Source organism: Dermochelys coriacea, chromosome 8 (assembly GCF_009764565.3).
Source record: "Dermochelys coriacea isolate rDerCor1 chromosome 8, rDerCor1.pri.v4, whole genome shotgun sequence".
Lineage (NCBI taxonomy): Eukaryota > Metazoa > Chordata > Testudines > Dermochelyidae > Dermochelys > Dermochelys coriacea.
In genome coordinates this window covers 4,250,817-4,267,778 of record NC_050075.1, presented here as the reverse complement: position 1 = coordinate 4,267,778, position 16,962 = coordinate 4,250,817, and the positions used below count along the sequence as shown (strand labels likewise).

The 16,962-nt window shown below is 44.7% G+C and overlaps 1 protein-coding gene across 4 annotated transcripts in view; it reads left to right on the top strand.

Annotated features, from left to right (window-relative positions):
• Nucleotides 1-3,882, top strand: part of MRPL22 (mitochondrial ribosomal protein L22) — a 35,459-nt gene extending 31,577 nt beyond the window's left edge. For 2 of the 4 annotated variants that reach the window (XR_006273737.1, XM_043490796.1), the window contains one exon: nucleotides 1,190-2,995. The gene's annotated coding sequence lies outside the window, so the exon portion shown is untranslated. Of the gene's footprint in view, nucleotides 1-1,189; nucleotides 2,996-3,031 lie in introns of those variants that run through there. The other 2 variants (XR_006273738.1, XR_006273739.1) reach the window with 2 other exon arrangements.
• The last annotated feature ends 13,080 nt before the right edge of the window (nucleotides 3,883-16,962 follow it).

The following is a 16,962-nucleotide window of genomic DNA, read 5'->3' as shown; positions in this document are numbered from 1 at the left end:
GACTATTGTTGGGAATAGCACTTAGGAAGGGAATGCCATGTTCTTCTGTCTTGTTCTCACAGTGCAGAGAGAATGGGAGGACTTGTGGCATCTTAGAGACTAACAAATTTATTAGAGCATAAGCTTTCGTGGGCTACAGCCCGATTCATCGGATGCATAGAATGGAACATATAGTAAGATAGATAGATAGATATACAGATAAGTTGGAAGTTACCATACAAACTGTGAGAGGCTAATTAGTTAAGATGAGCTATAATCAGCAGGAGAAAAAAGCTTTTGTAGTGATAATCAAGATGTCTAAACGGACAGTTGACAAGAAGGTGTGAGGATACTTAACTTAAACTCTGAAACCTGTTAACGTAAGCTGTAGCCCACGAAAGCTTATGCTCTAATAAATTCGTTAGTCTCTAAGCTGCCACAAGTCCTCCTGTTCTTTTTGTGGATACAGACTAACACGGCTGCTACTCTGAAACCAGTCAGTGCAGAGAGAGTGCACTTGCTGCTGCTACTCCACCTTGGTCTTTGTTTCATTGCACTGGAGTTAAACATTTTGTCTCTCGGAGGGACGGACAGCCTGGGAGAAAGCACATCAGAACTATGCAGAGCAAGAAGGCAATGCCTATGGTTACAGCTACTTCAAGGCTTCTTCTGGGAGTTTGGTATGAGATCGCCTCAGAGCACTCAGTGGGGGAAGAGTTCTTTGAAAATTCAGCCTCAACCTCTGTGTGCGCACAGGGGTCTGTTTTTTCCGGCTGAGAAAACAGAAAATGTCTCCTTCTCCTGTCCTCTCCCATCAAACAGTTCCCAGGGTCATTATGCCTGGAAAATAGTTAACCAAAAACCCCACAAAAATTAGGTTATCATAATGCTCCCTCAGCAAAACACTGTAAGGCGGGATATAAAGATACTAGATCACTTCTGGTTTCCCGTTTTCTTCCAGTGAATATTGGGGAGGGAGGGGTGCACTTAATCAAAACTGCTGGCCTTTTAGTTAGACAAATAACACTAAGGAAAACACTCCCACCGGGAATGGAAACAAGCAGTCTCCTCAGCCAAGCTCCTGGAATTGGTCTGGTTAGAATAAGTCTGCCCTGTATTCAGATTTAGAACCAAACTCGACCTTTTCCAGGAATCCGTACTGTTTAAACTAATGTTTGTATTGTTTAATTTTCTTGCTTTGATCTTCTAGCCAGAACTGGAACCTTCAACACCACAAGGCTGAGCAGCAGCTGAACAGAAAATCTCAGGAAGAAATTTGTCTTTGGGGGATTATCAGTGCAGTTTTGCTGACTCATGTATTTTTGCAGAATGTGTGGTAATCTCCAGTTAGCATCTGATTAAAAGAGGTAACGTGGTGTAGTGGATTGGGTACTAGACTGGGAACCTGCTGATCTGATTTCCATTCCTGGCTCTGCCACTAAACAGCTGGGTGCCTTTGGGCAAGTCACTTCATTTCTGTGTGCCTATGTTTCCCTTCGGTCTGTCTTGTCCATTTAGATTGTTGGTTCTTGGTGGCCATGTGTTACCCTTACTATGTGTTCGAACAGCACAATGCAGCCCTGATCTCAGCTAGGGACTCTAGACACCTGTTGTAATATAGATCATAATCATTATTAATACTCAGGATTAAATCTCACGAAACACCCATTGACATCACTGGGAGCTTTGTCTGAGTAAAGACTGGGTAATAAGAAAGGGCCAAATTTGGCTTGGCTTGCAAGGCTGAGCATGGGTCTGTAAGGCCAGATCGCAGGTAGGAGCATTGTGCGGGGGAGAAGCGCCCAAGGGTCTGCTACATATCCACCTTGTGCAAGTGGGCATGAGCAGGTATGATAAGGCAGGGAGTGGTCTCCACCCCGCCAATATACCAACTAGCATAGTAATGCTGGGGGATTGCACTGCACCAGGCCTGCAGGATGCTTCCTCCATGGAGTAGGGGAAAACCAGAAGGCTGCTTGTGCTTCTCAGAGCCGCAGGCAGCTTCCTGAGGTACTTGTGGGGCGGTATGGTAATTGGCTGCCCCTTCCTTGGGGTTCATGGCAAAGCAACAGCTGAGCTCTGAGCACAGTAAGGAATTCTGGGGTTGGTCCAGGCTGAAGGGCAGTGATGTTGCCAAGAGTCTGCTAGGGTATCAGGATGAGATCGCCGGAGTATTTTCCTCTGGAGATGTAAGCCAGGATTTAAAAGTGAGCCCTTTGTGGTAGAAAAGTAATGTGCATCTGAACCCCCACACATGTATTAAAATAACTGGATTTTTTTTTTATTTTTTGTACCAGCTCCCACATTCTCTGCTGTTTCCATGTAGTGCTAAATTGAACTCCAGGTGCGATTGTAAAGCATTCTAAGAAAGGCTTGCATGAAAGGGGCTACAGAAATGGAAGACATTGTTGTGTCTCCGTATTGTAAATAAAATCTATTTCAGGTAGCCCAGCATTCAGTTATAGTCTATCTGCAGAACAACTCATCTTTCAGGTATGAAATTCACATGTTTGTGCTTCATGGACAATAGGTCCATAGGCAGGAGGGCTGGATGTTGTCATCTACATCTCGAACATGTCCTTGGTCGTCTGAAAGAGAGAGATGCTATAGATGTGCAATCAATCTCTTTTCCCTATGAGTTTAATTGACTTTTTGAACAATCTCATTTCAATGCCCCTTTGTTCTATAATGGAGTCCAGGCTGAGCTAGTTGCTCTGTAAAAGCTTTTTCAACATATGAATTAAGGATTTATCTTGACTGAGTATTCAGTCCAATTAAAACCAGTGTCTTCTGCTAAAGCAAGTGCAAAGGGAGCAATGGTGAATGATTTCATGAAAATCAGACAAACAATAAAAGCAAGAGGAGGGCACTGTATTATTCATGCATATTCTTAGAGTAATAATTGTACTTCCCCCTCCTAAAAAGCCTCTGCTCTTAGAGAAAATGATTCTAAATGCTTGTTTATCAAACTTGCCGTAACTGGAGTCCAGTGTGAATTATTAAAATGTATATGAAGTGCAGGCAGTTTGGTTGTTTCTTTTCCTTTTGACAGCTGTCTGTGAGAAATAAAATTAAAAGGAGAAAATTCAGCAAAGATGGTGATGCAGTGACTGGAGGAAAAGAGCTGGACTCTGGATCCAAGGTTGCGAAAGGCTGATGAAAATGATGAGTTACGTAATTATGAGACCTGTTGCCTGCATGGGTGGGAACTCTGGGAAGGAAGGTGGGGCAGTGGGAGGTAGGGTTGTAGGAAGTGACCAGAATGGAGGAAGGGTGAATGATATGGGGAGGGCGCTGTGGCAGTGGTGGGGGAGTTACGTCTTTCTCTATTTATATCTATAGCACCCATCACCATAGTTTCTAAGTGCTAGATAACAATGGCGAATGTGTGCCAGGGATTTCAGGGTGCACTAGGAATGGGCCAGTGGCGAGTAGCAGTGAGAAAGGGGAAATCCGGAGCAGTCAAACCAGATTCAGCCTTATAAGCAGATCATAGTCTAGACAAGAAAAAAGGTGACAAGAAATGAGGTGAGGACCACGTGACAGTTCGACATATGTTGGCTGTGATGTAATAAACATGAGGTTCTTTTGATTTGTCTCAGAGTCTTTTCACGTTTTCAATCTTTTCTCCCCAGCCATGAGGGTTAGATAACTACCTTTCACAAAAAGAAAACAGCACACGGAGCTTCTCCGGTCACCACCTGACTCTGGGGCCTGGGGTGAAAAAAAAAGTCACCAAAATATTGCAAGTCTTGCAATAAAACCATGATTCTCCAGCATGAATTTCTCTCAAGGATTGCTGGGTTCAGAAATAGGACAGATGAGCCCAAGAGATACCATGTAGATTCCTTGACTTCAGCCTGACCTTCTCTTTCATTAAGTCCATGAATTCAGGGGAAGGCCCTGAACCAGCAAAGCACTTAAGTACATGCTAACCTTTAAGCACAAAAAGAAAAGGAGTACTTGTGGCACCTTAGAGACTAACAAATTTATTAGAGCATAAGCTTTCGTGAGCTACAGCTCACTTCATCGGATGCATTTGGTGGAAAAAACAGAGGAGAGATTTATATACACACACACAGAGTAAAGTAAGTAAAACTATTTCCCCATGGTATTTCTCCCCCCCACCCCACCCCCACTGTTCCTCTGATATTCTTGTTAACTGCTGGAATTAGCCTACCTGCTTGTCACCATGGAAGGTTTTCCTCCTTTCCCCCCCCTGCTGTGGGTGATGGCTTATCTTAAGTGATCACTCTCCTTACAGTGTGTATGATAAACCCATTGTTTCATGTTCTCTGTGTGTGTGTGTGTATATAAATCTCTCCTCTGTTTTTTCCACCAAATGCATCCGATGAAGTGAGCTGTAGCTCACGAAAGCTTATGCTCAAATAAACTTGTTAGTCTCTAAGGTGCCACAAGTACTCCTTTTCTTTTTGCGAATACAGACTAACACGGCTGCTACTCTGAAACCTGTCTTTAAGCACAAATAATCCCATTGATTTCAATGGAACAACTCAGGTGCTTAAAGTGAAGCACCTTCCTGGATTAGAGCCGCTATGTATGCTGTTACTGTGTCCGCCAGTCTTTTCCCTTCATAGTTCCTGTTGTATGGAATCTAGATTTGTACAAGTGAGGAGGATGTTTGGCAAATAACTATTCCTAAAGTGTGTGTCATGTACAACTGTGGTGCTGCACATAGGCACCAACTCCATGGGTGCTCCAGGGCTCACGCACCCACTGGAAAGAAAAGGGGGTGCTCAGCACCTACAGGGCCAGATGAATCTTTTGTGGGCCCCAGTGCCCAGACCGTGGCCTCATCCCCCTTCCACCCGACCTCTGCCTAAGGCCCCACACCTGCTTGGCCTCTTCCCCCAAAGCCCCTCCTTGTTTGGCTCTGCAGCCCCGCCCCCACTCAGCCTCTTCCCCCAAGGCCCCACCTCTACTTGGCCTCTTCCCCCGAGGCCCCCGCCCATGCCTTGTACAGAGGGAGGGGACGGAGAGGAGTACTCACCGGCAAAAGCAAAAAGTCAGTGCCTGTGGTGCTGTGTGTGTACTCCTGAATGCTCATAATGTACCTGAGATCAGGCAGGCTTGTGTGCTGTCTTGACCCAAGTGCACATGAGTAGCATTGCTTTCATCGAAGTCCCTGGTAGAAAAATATGTCTGTGTATTGTTTCCTTCCCCACTATCACATCCTTAACATTTATAATTGAATCCTTTTAAAAAAGAAGTAAGAATTTCTCTTCTCCAAAGCAAAGGACAAAATGACTCTTGGTTAATTGTTCTTTCTTGGTCGCTTGCCTTGTAGGCATATAATAGCATGAGGCTTTTAGTGCAGTGGGCCAAAAAAACCAAACAAAGAAACCATCATTGTACTGACTGGTACAATTCCCTGACCAAAAAATTGCGAAAAAGGGGAATGTTTCTATCTATTTTTATCTGCTCTGAAGTCATTAACAGACACACTGGGAATTCTACAAAGCAACAGCTCAGAAAACAAACAGAATTGCTTAGGGCTGAATATGATTCTTAAAACATCTATGCTTTTAGAGAGCTGTACAGCTGGAATAATTCAGTCTGGGTTTTTCTCTTTCCCCTGTTGGCTCTCATTTTGGAATATGGTCAGGTCCTGAGAGTTTGGTTTTTGCATAATTGAAGCACCAGAACATATTAAATCGAGGGCTAATGGTGATGGGGTTTTTCTTCCAGTCTGAGGGATCAATTATGCATTAGCAGGCAATCAACGATCAAAGGGATTCTATTTTCTCAATTGAATTTGAGGATTTTGGAATTGGAACGGATGAAATGTAGCTAATGAGTCATTTCAGGAGGGAAGAGACAGGATCCTGGTGCCTTCGGCATACAGCACTGGGCCTGACTGCTTTGCAGAATGTTTTACTATGTCTGCGCGATGTACACATGTGTCCCCTGCCGCTCCAAGAGGGACAAAGGAGGGTGGGGAATGGGGAAACCTGTCCAAAGGTTACCAGACAATGAGCACTGTGAACTAGAGTCTTCTGCCCGGCAGTCCTCCTGACATTTGAAATAATAACAAGTCAAGCAACTGGAGCTGGCCCTGCCTCTTGTACCTGTAACAAATAACAATCATAATAGTTAATGATAATTACAATGACCAGAAAATACACAAGATTCTGACATGGGATTTTGCTGCTAGGAAGCACTTCACCTGAGCGGGACAGAGTCAATATAATTTTTGTTGTGTGTATATTGTCAGAGGTAGTTGATTGGCACTGTTTTGTTATGTGATTGACATGGCGAGCTCCATTTTCAAGCTAAGTAGCCCGCATTTTGATACAGAGTCCCACAGGTTAGCGCTCAGATCAGCCATTAAAAACTTGAAATGGGCATTTGGGCATCTCATTTCCAATCTCCGGCCTCAGCTCCACAAGGTACTTCATCAGGTTCCTAACTGCAAGCTCATGGGTAGTGCGACTGCCTTCAGTGCACTGCTCCCAGGCTTCAAGTTAGGCATGGGCTTAAATCGGGTGAAAGTAAGTCGAGTGACTTACCGGTACTCTGGGGCTAGCTCTGGCCCCTGGAAGGGGTGGGCCTAGGGCGGAAGGGGCTGGGTTGAGGGGGTCAGAGCCAGCCCCAGCCCACCCTGTAAGATAAGTGCCCCCCACCAGGGTAGCAGCAGCAGCCCAAGGCTCCAGGGGCTATTTAAAGGGCCCAGGGCTCCCCTCTTCTACTGCCCTGGCCCTTTAAATAGCTGCTGGAGCCCTGGGGAAGTGGCGGGGCTCCAGCAGCTATTTAAAGGACAGGGGTGGAAGAGGCAGCTGGAGCCCTGGCCCTTTAAATAGCCCCTGGAGCCTCCACTACCCCAGGGCTCTGGGGGCTATTTAAAGGGCCAGGGTGGTAGAAGAGGGGAGCCCTGGAGCTGTGGCGGCGGAGCTCCAGTGGCTGTTTAAAGGGCCCGGGCGGTAGAAGCAGGGGAGCCCCAGGCCCTTTAAATAGCTGCTGGAGCCCTGCAGCTGCTACCCCAGGGCTCCAGCAGCGGGGTTCTGGAGGCAATGTAAAGGTCCTGGGGCTCCAGCCACTGCTGGGAGCCCCAGGCCCTTTAAATTGCACCCTGGGGAAGCTGGGCTGCCCCAATACGGTGCACTGGCTCTTGCTGGTACGCTGTACTGGGGCGTACTGGCTTACTTTCACCTCTGGCTTAAGTATGCTGCGGAGCAGTGTCTAAGTACCCAAATGCACAACTGGGCACCTAAATGAAGGCACCCAAATTTGCAGATTGTATCCTTTGGTCGAGATCCCCAATTGGAATGTGACAGATGTGGGGAGGCTATGTCATCATTTTATAAATACTATATATGACGTTACTCAGAGAGACTGTGTAACTATCTTCAGGTAAGTGGAATAGTTGTTATACACCTATCTTGCTTTAATTCAGTCTGGGCTGTCTTCAAGAAGACAAAAGCTCCTAGAGAAGAACATCCCAACATCAGGGAAAGTTATTAGCCTCAAGGATCCTACATGCTGTCTCCAATGAAGTTGCAAGCCTTATTTTGCCAGTGCTGGGATTTTGCCATTCAAAGGTAAACAGCTAAAATGTGACTTGGACTGTATGAATGGGGATGATCAAAAGACTGAGCAGGATTTAAGGACACACTCCCTGAAGCAACAGGAACTGGTTTGTGAGTTAAGGGAGCAGATTATGCCAGTCAGACCCTAGAGGCATTGGGGTGTTACTCGGAAGTTTAGGCCTAGCAGAATCTACTTATGCAAGATGGATAGACACCTGGCAAGCGAGACGTGTATAAGCGGTTTATTGATTTCAGACATTTTCTCGTAAATGTTTCAGTTCTAAGTAAACAATACTTTGCTTAAGAAGACTGTCTGGTGACTGAATACCACTGGTCACAGCCCCCAGAAGGGAGAGAACTGCAGGTACTGAACCCTAGTCAGACCTGCTGAGGTAATCCGGGGGACTGCAGTGCAGGGCCAGGTCTGTGGGAGATTTGTGTGATTCCACTCTGAGGAAGTGACAGCTTGAGACCTGAGACTTGAGAGGGGTGCACTCTGCTGAGACCAGGTGGGATCAGACATGCAGTTAGCCCCATAACTGTGACATTGAAGAATTAAGTTCTCCTTAAAATGCGTTCAGTATTCTGTCCTACCTATTGTTTTGAATGTAGACAGAAATCTGTCTGTCTAGCGCATTCACTGTGGTGTCTGGGTTTCTGATAGAAGTGATCCTTTTTTACAAATACAGAAAATAGGCAATTATGACACACACAAAAAATCAAACTTTTTTGCCTTAAAACTCACCATTTTAATAGGATTTTAAATGAATTCCATGCTCATTGTTTCTTATTTTGTTTGGATCATGCCTTATAATAAGCGCTGTGAAATTAATGTGAACCTATTACTAAATTATAATGGAACCATTATGGAAATAATGAATTTATTATCACTAGTGCTAGTAGCATGAATATCAAAGCAAGCTCTAATGACCAGACTCTCTGTAGCCTTTATTAATATATCTATAGCAGAAAAACTGCTTGGGCTTTACATTAAAGATGGGCTCAGCCAAAACCCCAGACCCAAATATTTTCAAACTTAGGAGATACTTTGATCTCTAAAAAAAGAAAAGGAGGACTTGTGGCACCTTAGAGACTAACACATTTATTTGAGCATAAGCTTTTGTGAGCTACAGCTCACTTCATCAGATGCATTCAGTGGAAAATACAGTGGGAAGATTTATATACATAGAGAACATGAAACAATGGGTGTTACCATACACACTGTAATCAGAGTGATCACTTAAGGTGAGCTATTACCAGCAGGAGCGTGGGGCGGGGGGAGAGGGGGAGAAGCGGGAACCTTTTGTAGTGAAAATCAAGCTGGGCCATTTCCAGCAGTTAACAAGAATGTCTGAGGAACAGTGGGGGGTGGGGCTGGGGATAAACATGGGGAAATAGTTTTACTTTGTGTAATGACCCATCCACTCCCAGTCTCTATTCTACCAATGTGATATATGCCATCATGTGCCAACAATGCCCCTCTGCCATGTACATTGGCCAAACTGGACAGTCTCTACGTAAAAGAATGAATGGACACAAATCAGACGTCAAGAATTATAACATTCAAAAACCAGTCGGAGAACACTTCAATCTCTCTGGTCACTTGATTACAGACCTAAGAGTGGCTATACTTCAACAAAAAAACTTCAAAAACAGACTCCAACGAGAGATTGCTGAATTGGAATTAATTTGCAAACTGGATACAATTAACTTAGGCTTGAATAGAGACTGGGAGTGGATGGGTCATTACACAAAGTAAAACTATTTCCCCATGTTTATCCCCCCACTACCCTCCCCCCCCCTCCACTGTTCCTCAGACGTTCTTGTCAACTGCTGGAAATGGCCCACCTTGATTATCACTACAAAAGATTCCCCCCACCCCCACTCTCCTGCTGGTAATAGCTCACCTTAAGTGATCACTCTGATTACAGTGTGTATGGTAACACCCATTGTTTCATGTTCTCTATGTACATAAATCTCCCCACTGTATTTTCCACTGAATGCATCCGATGAAGTGAGCTGTAGCTCACGAAAGCTTATGCTCAAATAAATTTGTGAGTCTCTAAGGTGCCGCAAGTCCTCCTTTTCTTTCTATGGATACAGACTAACACAGCTGCTACTCTGAAACCTTTGATCTCTAGCAGACTTTTGTTTAATTCTAACTTCTAGTGGCTGCTTTCTGTCTATTACAGAACTTTATTGGCCTATCAAAACAAGTTAATTCTGAAGGTAAAAATAATAGAGCTGTTCAAAAATGGCAAAGGGCGTTTTCCAAATATTCTGAAAAAATTCTAAATATTGTTCATTCTGCAGGTTTTGAAACAGCATAATTTTTAATTTATATTTTTAAATTTATAATTCAAAATGTGGGGGAGGGTGTGTGTGTTAATTCCCCCTCTTTCTCTCCTTTTTGCCCCCTTTTGCCATTTTGCCAGATGGGGGGGAGGAGAAGGGAGGGAAAAACTGAAAACTAAAAGCTTTTCATCTTAGGGTTTCATCAGTGACAAAAACGGAACCTTTTGAAATTAATTAATTTCTTAATGAAAATTTGAGTTTTTGCAAAAAGACCATTTTCGATGAACAAAGTTTCATTCAGAAAATTTCAGCCAGCTCTCTCAAAATACTTAGCATCCTCTTTTGGAGTAAACAGGATTTCACTTACAGAAGGAGAGTGATTCTATAGCCAATATAATCAGTTTTATGGATTACCTCATTTCCAAGTTCTGAAGTCATTTCAGAAAACAGTACTGGATCAAATAAGCATTGGCAGGCCACTGCACTGCTGCTGAGCCTTCTTCATGATTGTGGGGCTCTTTAGGATGCCAGAGTCTACTTGCATGGATCTGAATGCAGGATTGAAGCCATAGAGCAGGGGTGTCCAAACTGTGGTTTGCGAGCCACATGTGGCTCTTTTACTATTAAAGTGTGGCTTGCAAGCCTCCCATGTTGCCCTTCTTCTCCACCTACCAGACTGGGAAGGAGGCACTCAAGACCTTTGCCTCGCAGTGGGGTCGTGGGGTAGGGCTTTAGCCCTGCAGGGCGCACCTGACACGGCTCGGGGCTTCAGCTGGAGTGGGGCTGAAGCCCCGAGCCCTGGCTCTCAAACTTCTGAAGATTGTCGTATGCGGCTCAGAGGCCCTGCCATAGAGTGTAATTGAAAAATATTGTTATGGCAGGTGTCACCAGGTGGCACTATTACATGTAGTCTTCCATGTTGTTTTCCTTAGCAGGTGAGCGAGTTTTGACTCTTTGGGAGACATGCTGTGTTGTTAAGGATTATACAAGGTTTGTGTGTAGAGGCAGATGTGTGAGCAGCAGGCGAGTTTGTTCTCTGCTTTGGGCTCTGATTAGAATCAATTCTTGAGGCAGAGCTGCCCCCAGGGAATCAGGTATTGGTGTTGGGCTGAGATCCCTGGAAGAAGGGATTGCCTTCCATGCTATTTGACCATCTACATCACTGTTTTCCCCTGCACTGGGATGCTGCCCTGCAAGGCCTTGGACATCTGCTACCACTTGGCAAAGGGGCAATGCTGATGTCTGAAAAGGACTCTGGAGTCAGAAGAAGGCCAAGGCTATCTTCAGTCTCTAAGTGGTAATAATAAGCCCAGGTGAAATGGTCCAATTAAGAGCAGTTATTTTATTCTGTCTCTTTAAAGTGTCTGTTTTCTTGTGCACTCTCCATCCATATTTTTGGTGCTCATGTTTCTTGGAGCCATGGATTGTGGTGCTTTCTGCTGGGTTTATGTAGGAAATGTTTGTGATGACCAACTCCAGGAGATCAGAACTCATCCCCTGCAACACACAAATGCACCAACTGTAAAGCATTATTTTAACAATCCCTTTACTGGCTGTGGGTTATTACCTGTGGCTGGATGTGTGTGTGTGTGTGTTTGAGAGTAGCAGCCATGTTAGTCTGAATTCGCAAATACAAAAGGAGTACTTGTGGCACCTTAGAGACTAACAAATTTATTTGAGCATAAGCTTTCGTGAGCTACAGCTCACTTCATCAGATGCATTTGGTGGAAAATACAGTGGGGAGATTTATATACACACACAGAGAACATGAAACAATGGGTTTTATCATACACACTGTAAGGAGAGTGATCACTTAAGATGAGCCATCACCAGCAGCAGGGGAGGGAAAGGAGGAAAACCTTTCATGGTGACAAGCAAGGTAGGCTATTTCCATCAGTTAACAAGAACATCTGAGGGACAGTGGGGGGTGGGATGGGGAGGAGAAATAACATGGGGAAATAGTTTTACTTTGTGTAATGACTCATCCATTCCCAGTCTCTATTCAAGCCTAAGTTAATTGTATCCAGTTTGCAAATTAATTCCAGTTCAGCAGTTTCTTGTTGGAGTCTGTTTTTGAAGTTTTTTTGTTGAAGGATAGTCACCCTCAGGTCTGTAATCGAGTGACCAGAGAGATTGAAGTGTTCTCCGACTGGTTTTTGAATGTTATAATTCCTGATGTCTGATTTATGTCCATTTATTCTTTTACGTAGAGACTGTCCAGTTTGATCAATGTACATGGCAGAGGGGCATTGCTGGCACATGATGGCATATATCACATTGGTAGATGCGCAGGTGAACGAGCCTCTGATAGTGTGGCTGATGTGATTAGGCCCTATGATGGTGTCCCCTGAATAGATATGTGGACAGAGTTGGCAACGGGCTTTGTTGCAAGGATAGGTTCCTGGGTTAGTGGTTCTGTTGTGTGGTGTGTGGTTGCTGGTGAGTATTTGCCACAGATCTTGGGAGACAGGCCAGTCCTTGCTTACAGACAGCCCCCCAACCTGAAGCAAATACTCACCAGCAACCACACACCACACAACAGAACCACTAACCTGGTGGCTGAACTTTGTGACTTTGTCCTCACCCATAACTATTTCACATTTGGGGACAATGTATACCTTCAAATCAGTGGCACTGCGATGGGTACCCGCATGGCCCCACAGTATGCCAACATTTTTATGGCTGACTTAGAACAACGCTTCCTCAGCTCTCGTCACCTAAAGCCCCTACTCTACTTGCGCTACATTGATGACATCTTCATCATCTGGACCCATGGAAAAGAAGCCCTTGAGAAATTCCACCATGATTTCAACAATTTCCATCCCACCATCAACCTCAGCCTGGACCAGTCCACACAAGAGATCCACTTCCTGGACACTATGGTGCTAATAAGCGATGGTCACATAAACACCACCCTATATCGGAAACCTACTGACCGTTATTCCTACCTACATGCCTCTAGCTTTCATCCAGATCACACCACATGATCCATTGTCTGCAGCCAAGCTCTACGATACAACCGCATTTGCTCCAACCCCTCAGACAGAGACAAACACCTATAAGATCTCTATCATGCATTCCTACAACTACAATACCCACCTGTTGAAGTGAAGAAACAGATTGACAGAGTCAAAAGAGTACCCAGAAGTCACCTACTACAGGACAGGCCGAACAAAGAAAATAACAGAATGCCACTAGCCATCACCTTCAGCCCCCAACTAAAACCTCTCCAATGCATCATCAAGGATCTACAACCTATCCTGAAGGACAACCCATCACTCTCACAGATCTTGGGAGACAGGCCAGTCCTTGCTTACAGACAGCCCCCCAACCTGAAGCAAATACTCACCAGCAACCACACACCACACAACAGAACCACTAACCCAGGAACCTATCCTTGCAACAAAGCGCGTTGCCAACTCTGTCCACATATCTATTCAGGGGACACCATCATAGGGCCTAATCACATCAGCCACACTATCAGAGGCTCGTTCACCGGCGCATCTACCAATGTGATATATGCCATCATGTGCCAGCAATGCCCCTCTGCCATGTACATTGGTCAAACTGGACAGTCTCTACTTTGTTTGCACACCCTTCAAAGGAAGTTTCTCCATTTCCTTTCAACAGGCTTTTTATCTTTTATTTTGTAACTTGAAAATCAGAGTGAAAAACAATAGAAGGAAGCATGTCCCAGGCATGGCATTTTATAGAACAATGATGACATAAAAAGGGTATTTATTTTCAGAAGAAAACAAATACAAAATCCACCTTTAAATTAAATGTAGTTGCAAAGAGCCACTGACCCCTCATGAAAAACTTTGAGCCAGATTCATTGTTAATGTAACTCCGTTGTCTTCAGACCATAGAATTGTCACATTAGTCATTTTCAAAAAATCATTTTGAGGAAACCAAAATGTTTCTTGAGAAGACATCCATCTGCTCCATATTTCATCTGGAAATGAGTACTTACTGGTGCACTGAAAATGGTGACTATAATAACTTCCACACTCCTGCTTTGCTCCTCATCTGATGAGTTCAGTTTAGTCCAGGGATGAATTTTGCACTTTTTTTTTTTTTTTTAGAGGCAAGTTGGCTTTCTTATATTTTCTGAATTTCTCTTTGGTGGGTCTGTATTAACTAGGGCCAAATTTTTGGCAGCTGGATGTTTCACCCTTAAGCATAGGTGCTGGAACTAAGGGTGCGGGGGGTGCTGCAACACCCCCTATCTTGAAGTGGTTTCCATTATATACAGAGTTCACAGTTTGGTTCAATGGTTCTCAGCACCCCCATTATACAAATTGTTCCAGCACCCCTGCCCTTAAGAGATCATTATCTCCTGTTACTTATTCCACACCTAGTGTTGTTAAGGGGCCCAATCCTCCATGTGCTGAATTGAAATGCCATACTATCCATTGCTCTGAAATGCCACTCGTGTTTGGATGATTTGCTGAAGTACTGGGTGGTGCCATTTTACCAGCCCCAGAAATACCTCTGCTAACAGTAGTTCTACTCCATGGCTCTATAGACCCTCACCTCTGTCAAAGGCACATTTTTCTTTTAGGTCTTGCTTAATATTGTCCCTCCATATTCTTGGTTGGCCACAAGATTGTACTCCAGAAGTGGACTTGTAGAAATGATACCACAGTGCCAGTCACTCAGATTTTCCGATACTGCTACCTCATTCCTTCCTTCACGGCTGTGTTTAGAGTAGATGTGGGGAATGCTTGCCTGCAATCTGCCCCAGATGGATAGGGGAAGTGTAGCAAGACACTCAGGAATCTTACCTGAGGGAGGGAGGTACCTAGGGGAGTGGGGAAGGCCAGGAGGTATGGAAGTGGCTCAGGGAAAGGCAAGAAGGTGCAGGGAACGGACCTTGGCTGCTGTGTAGATCCTTGAGATCCAGGTTTCCCTGCCAGTCACGGTGGGAATGGCACATGGGGCAGTGAAGTGGGAGACTGCCTGAGACAGCTGGGGAGCAGGAACTTTGATTAACCCCCATTCCCAGAAAGGGAAACCATTGGACTGACCCGGCCAGAGGGCTGAGTTGTGAAGAGGACTCTCTGGCTTCCTGGAGTGAGAGAGGGTCTACAGAGGAGAAACTGACAGGGTATAATCACTGGCAGGAGCGTTGCCTGACCGAGCTAATCCCCAGAACCGCATCATCCAGCAGTGAGCAGAGCTATCCGTCAAAGGCACAAAGTGGGACGTGTAACACTCACAAACCCTAGCCAGTAGATTGCAGGGGCATGAGCTGCTCCTCTGTGGTTAAAATCCCCTTCTTAATTCCCCCTTTCCTGGCTCTTTCCCTGTGGGGCTGCGGCGCTCAGCAGTGCCATTCCTTCCTCCACGCAGCAGCCACGGGAGATGGAGGGTCCATCTCCTCTGTTTGCCTGGGTTTTATTTGGTGCATGGTTAACCTTTAGTCAGTGCACTTATTTACTTTGGGTTTTAATAGTGTGAGAAGGTCACAACAAATTTAGACTCAGGCATTTTAAGCTCTTAGAGCAATAAATCACAATGTGTGGCACCCCAGCACCATCTCCCCAGAACCAGAGAAATCCAATTTGGTCCCTAATATAAAGGCAAGCTCAGTACCGTGGTGAGAGGGTTTTGACGTATGGTTCTGAAAGAACCTACCCATTTCTCCTCTATAAATTAACAATTCTTCCGCAGAGCTGACAAGTAACTCATATTCTTGGCACTGGTCCTGCTTTGGTTTTGTTCCCAATCACCCCTCATTCCAGCCTCTTGATCTTTCTGAAAATCCACAAGGAGGAAAGACATACCAGCCCCTAAGCTGGGTATTGAAACACTAGTGACGTTAGCAGAGCTCCTGGGTTCAATGAATGTGCTGCTTATGCACTGAATGCCAGAATCTCAGGCACTTGTCTCAGCAGGCCTTTATTCCTATCCCATAACACACTGAAAATTTCCTCCTTCCTAGACCTGACTCAGGACACCTTCCCCAGGTAGGGGATCAGAGCATCCTCTCTACTCTAGTGCATAGACAAAACACTGGAGAATATGCCCAAGGAAACTAAACTGCATTGGTCTAGATGGGCTGGATAACCTAACATATATGTCCCTCTCTGAATTCTATGGCCCTGGTTGCATTACTTCTCGTGTCTTGCTTTCAACACTCTTGCTAATACATCCCAGAATGATGTTTGCTTGTGGTCCACAATGTCCCCCAGATCCCTTTCCGCAGTACTCCTTCCTAGGCAGTCATTTCCCATTTTGAATGTGTGCAACTGATTGTTCCTTCCTAAGTGGAGTACTTTGCATTTGTCCTTATTGAATTTCATCCTATTTACTTCAGACCATTTCTCCAATTTGTCCAGATCATTTTGAATTTTAATCCTGTCCTCCAAAGCACTTGCAACCCCTCCCAGCTTGGTATCATCTGCAAACTTTATAAACTTTGTGATGTTTTGTGTGTTTCTTAAACCTCCAGCTCCTGGAGCCATATGACTCCATGAGAATCTTGCTTTCATCTTCACAGAAGAGTTTTTGGTCCTGATGCTTGGCCTCTGCCTAGGACTGCATATTGTCTTCCAGTGTTTTGTTTTAAATACCAGTAGTGTTACACATACCAATGACTGGGCACCACTGCCCCCTGTACCCTGCCTGGAGAATAGTCTCCTTCAGAATTCCAGGCATAGCTGTTTTTACCATCCTCTTTTTGCTCTCTAAATATGCCCATAATTTCTTCTTTCCAGTGAAAATCTAGTTATGGTGTTGCTGTAAAGCCAAGCTTCCCTTCCAACAAGCCTGTTCCTAAAAGAGGCATTTGTTCAAGAGGGAGATGGGCTTTGATTTGTGAAACAGAAAATGTTTTCGCTTAACAGAACCAGTCATGCGACGGGCCAATATTTTACCCTTTTTTGTGCAGTAAAAGTTTATTCTTATAATAGGTTTATCCCTTTTCAGCTATCCACTTCCCAAGGACTCACCTGACTGCCACGGCTGTGGGCTAGTGCACAGAAAATTAATTCTTTTTATAGCAGTCTATTCCTTTCACAAGCCCTCGTTTCAAGTGCAGTTTGACTGTATTACACATAACAGTGTGTGCTCCTAGCAGGAGCACCCAGACTCTAATTTAATCTTACACTGGGTGCTTTATAATGTCAGCACAGCA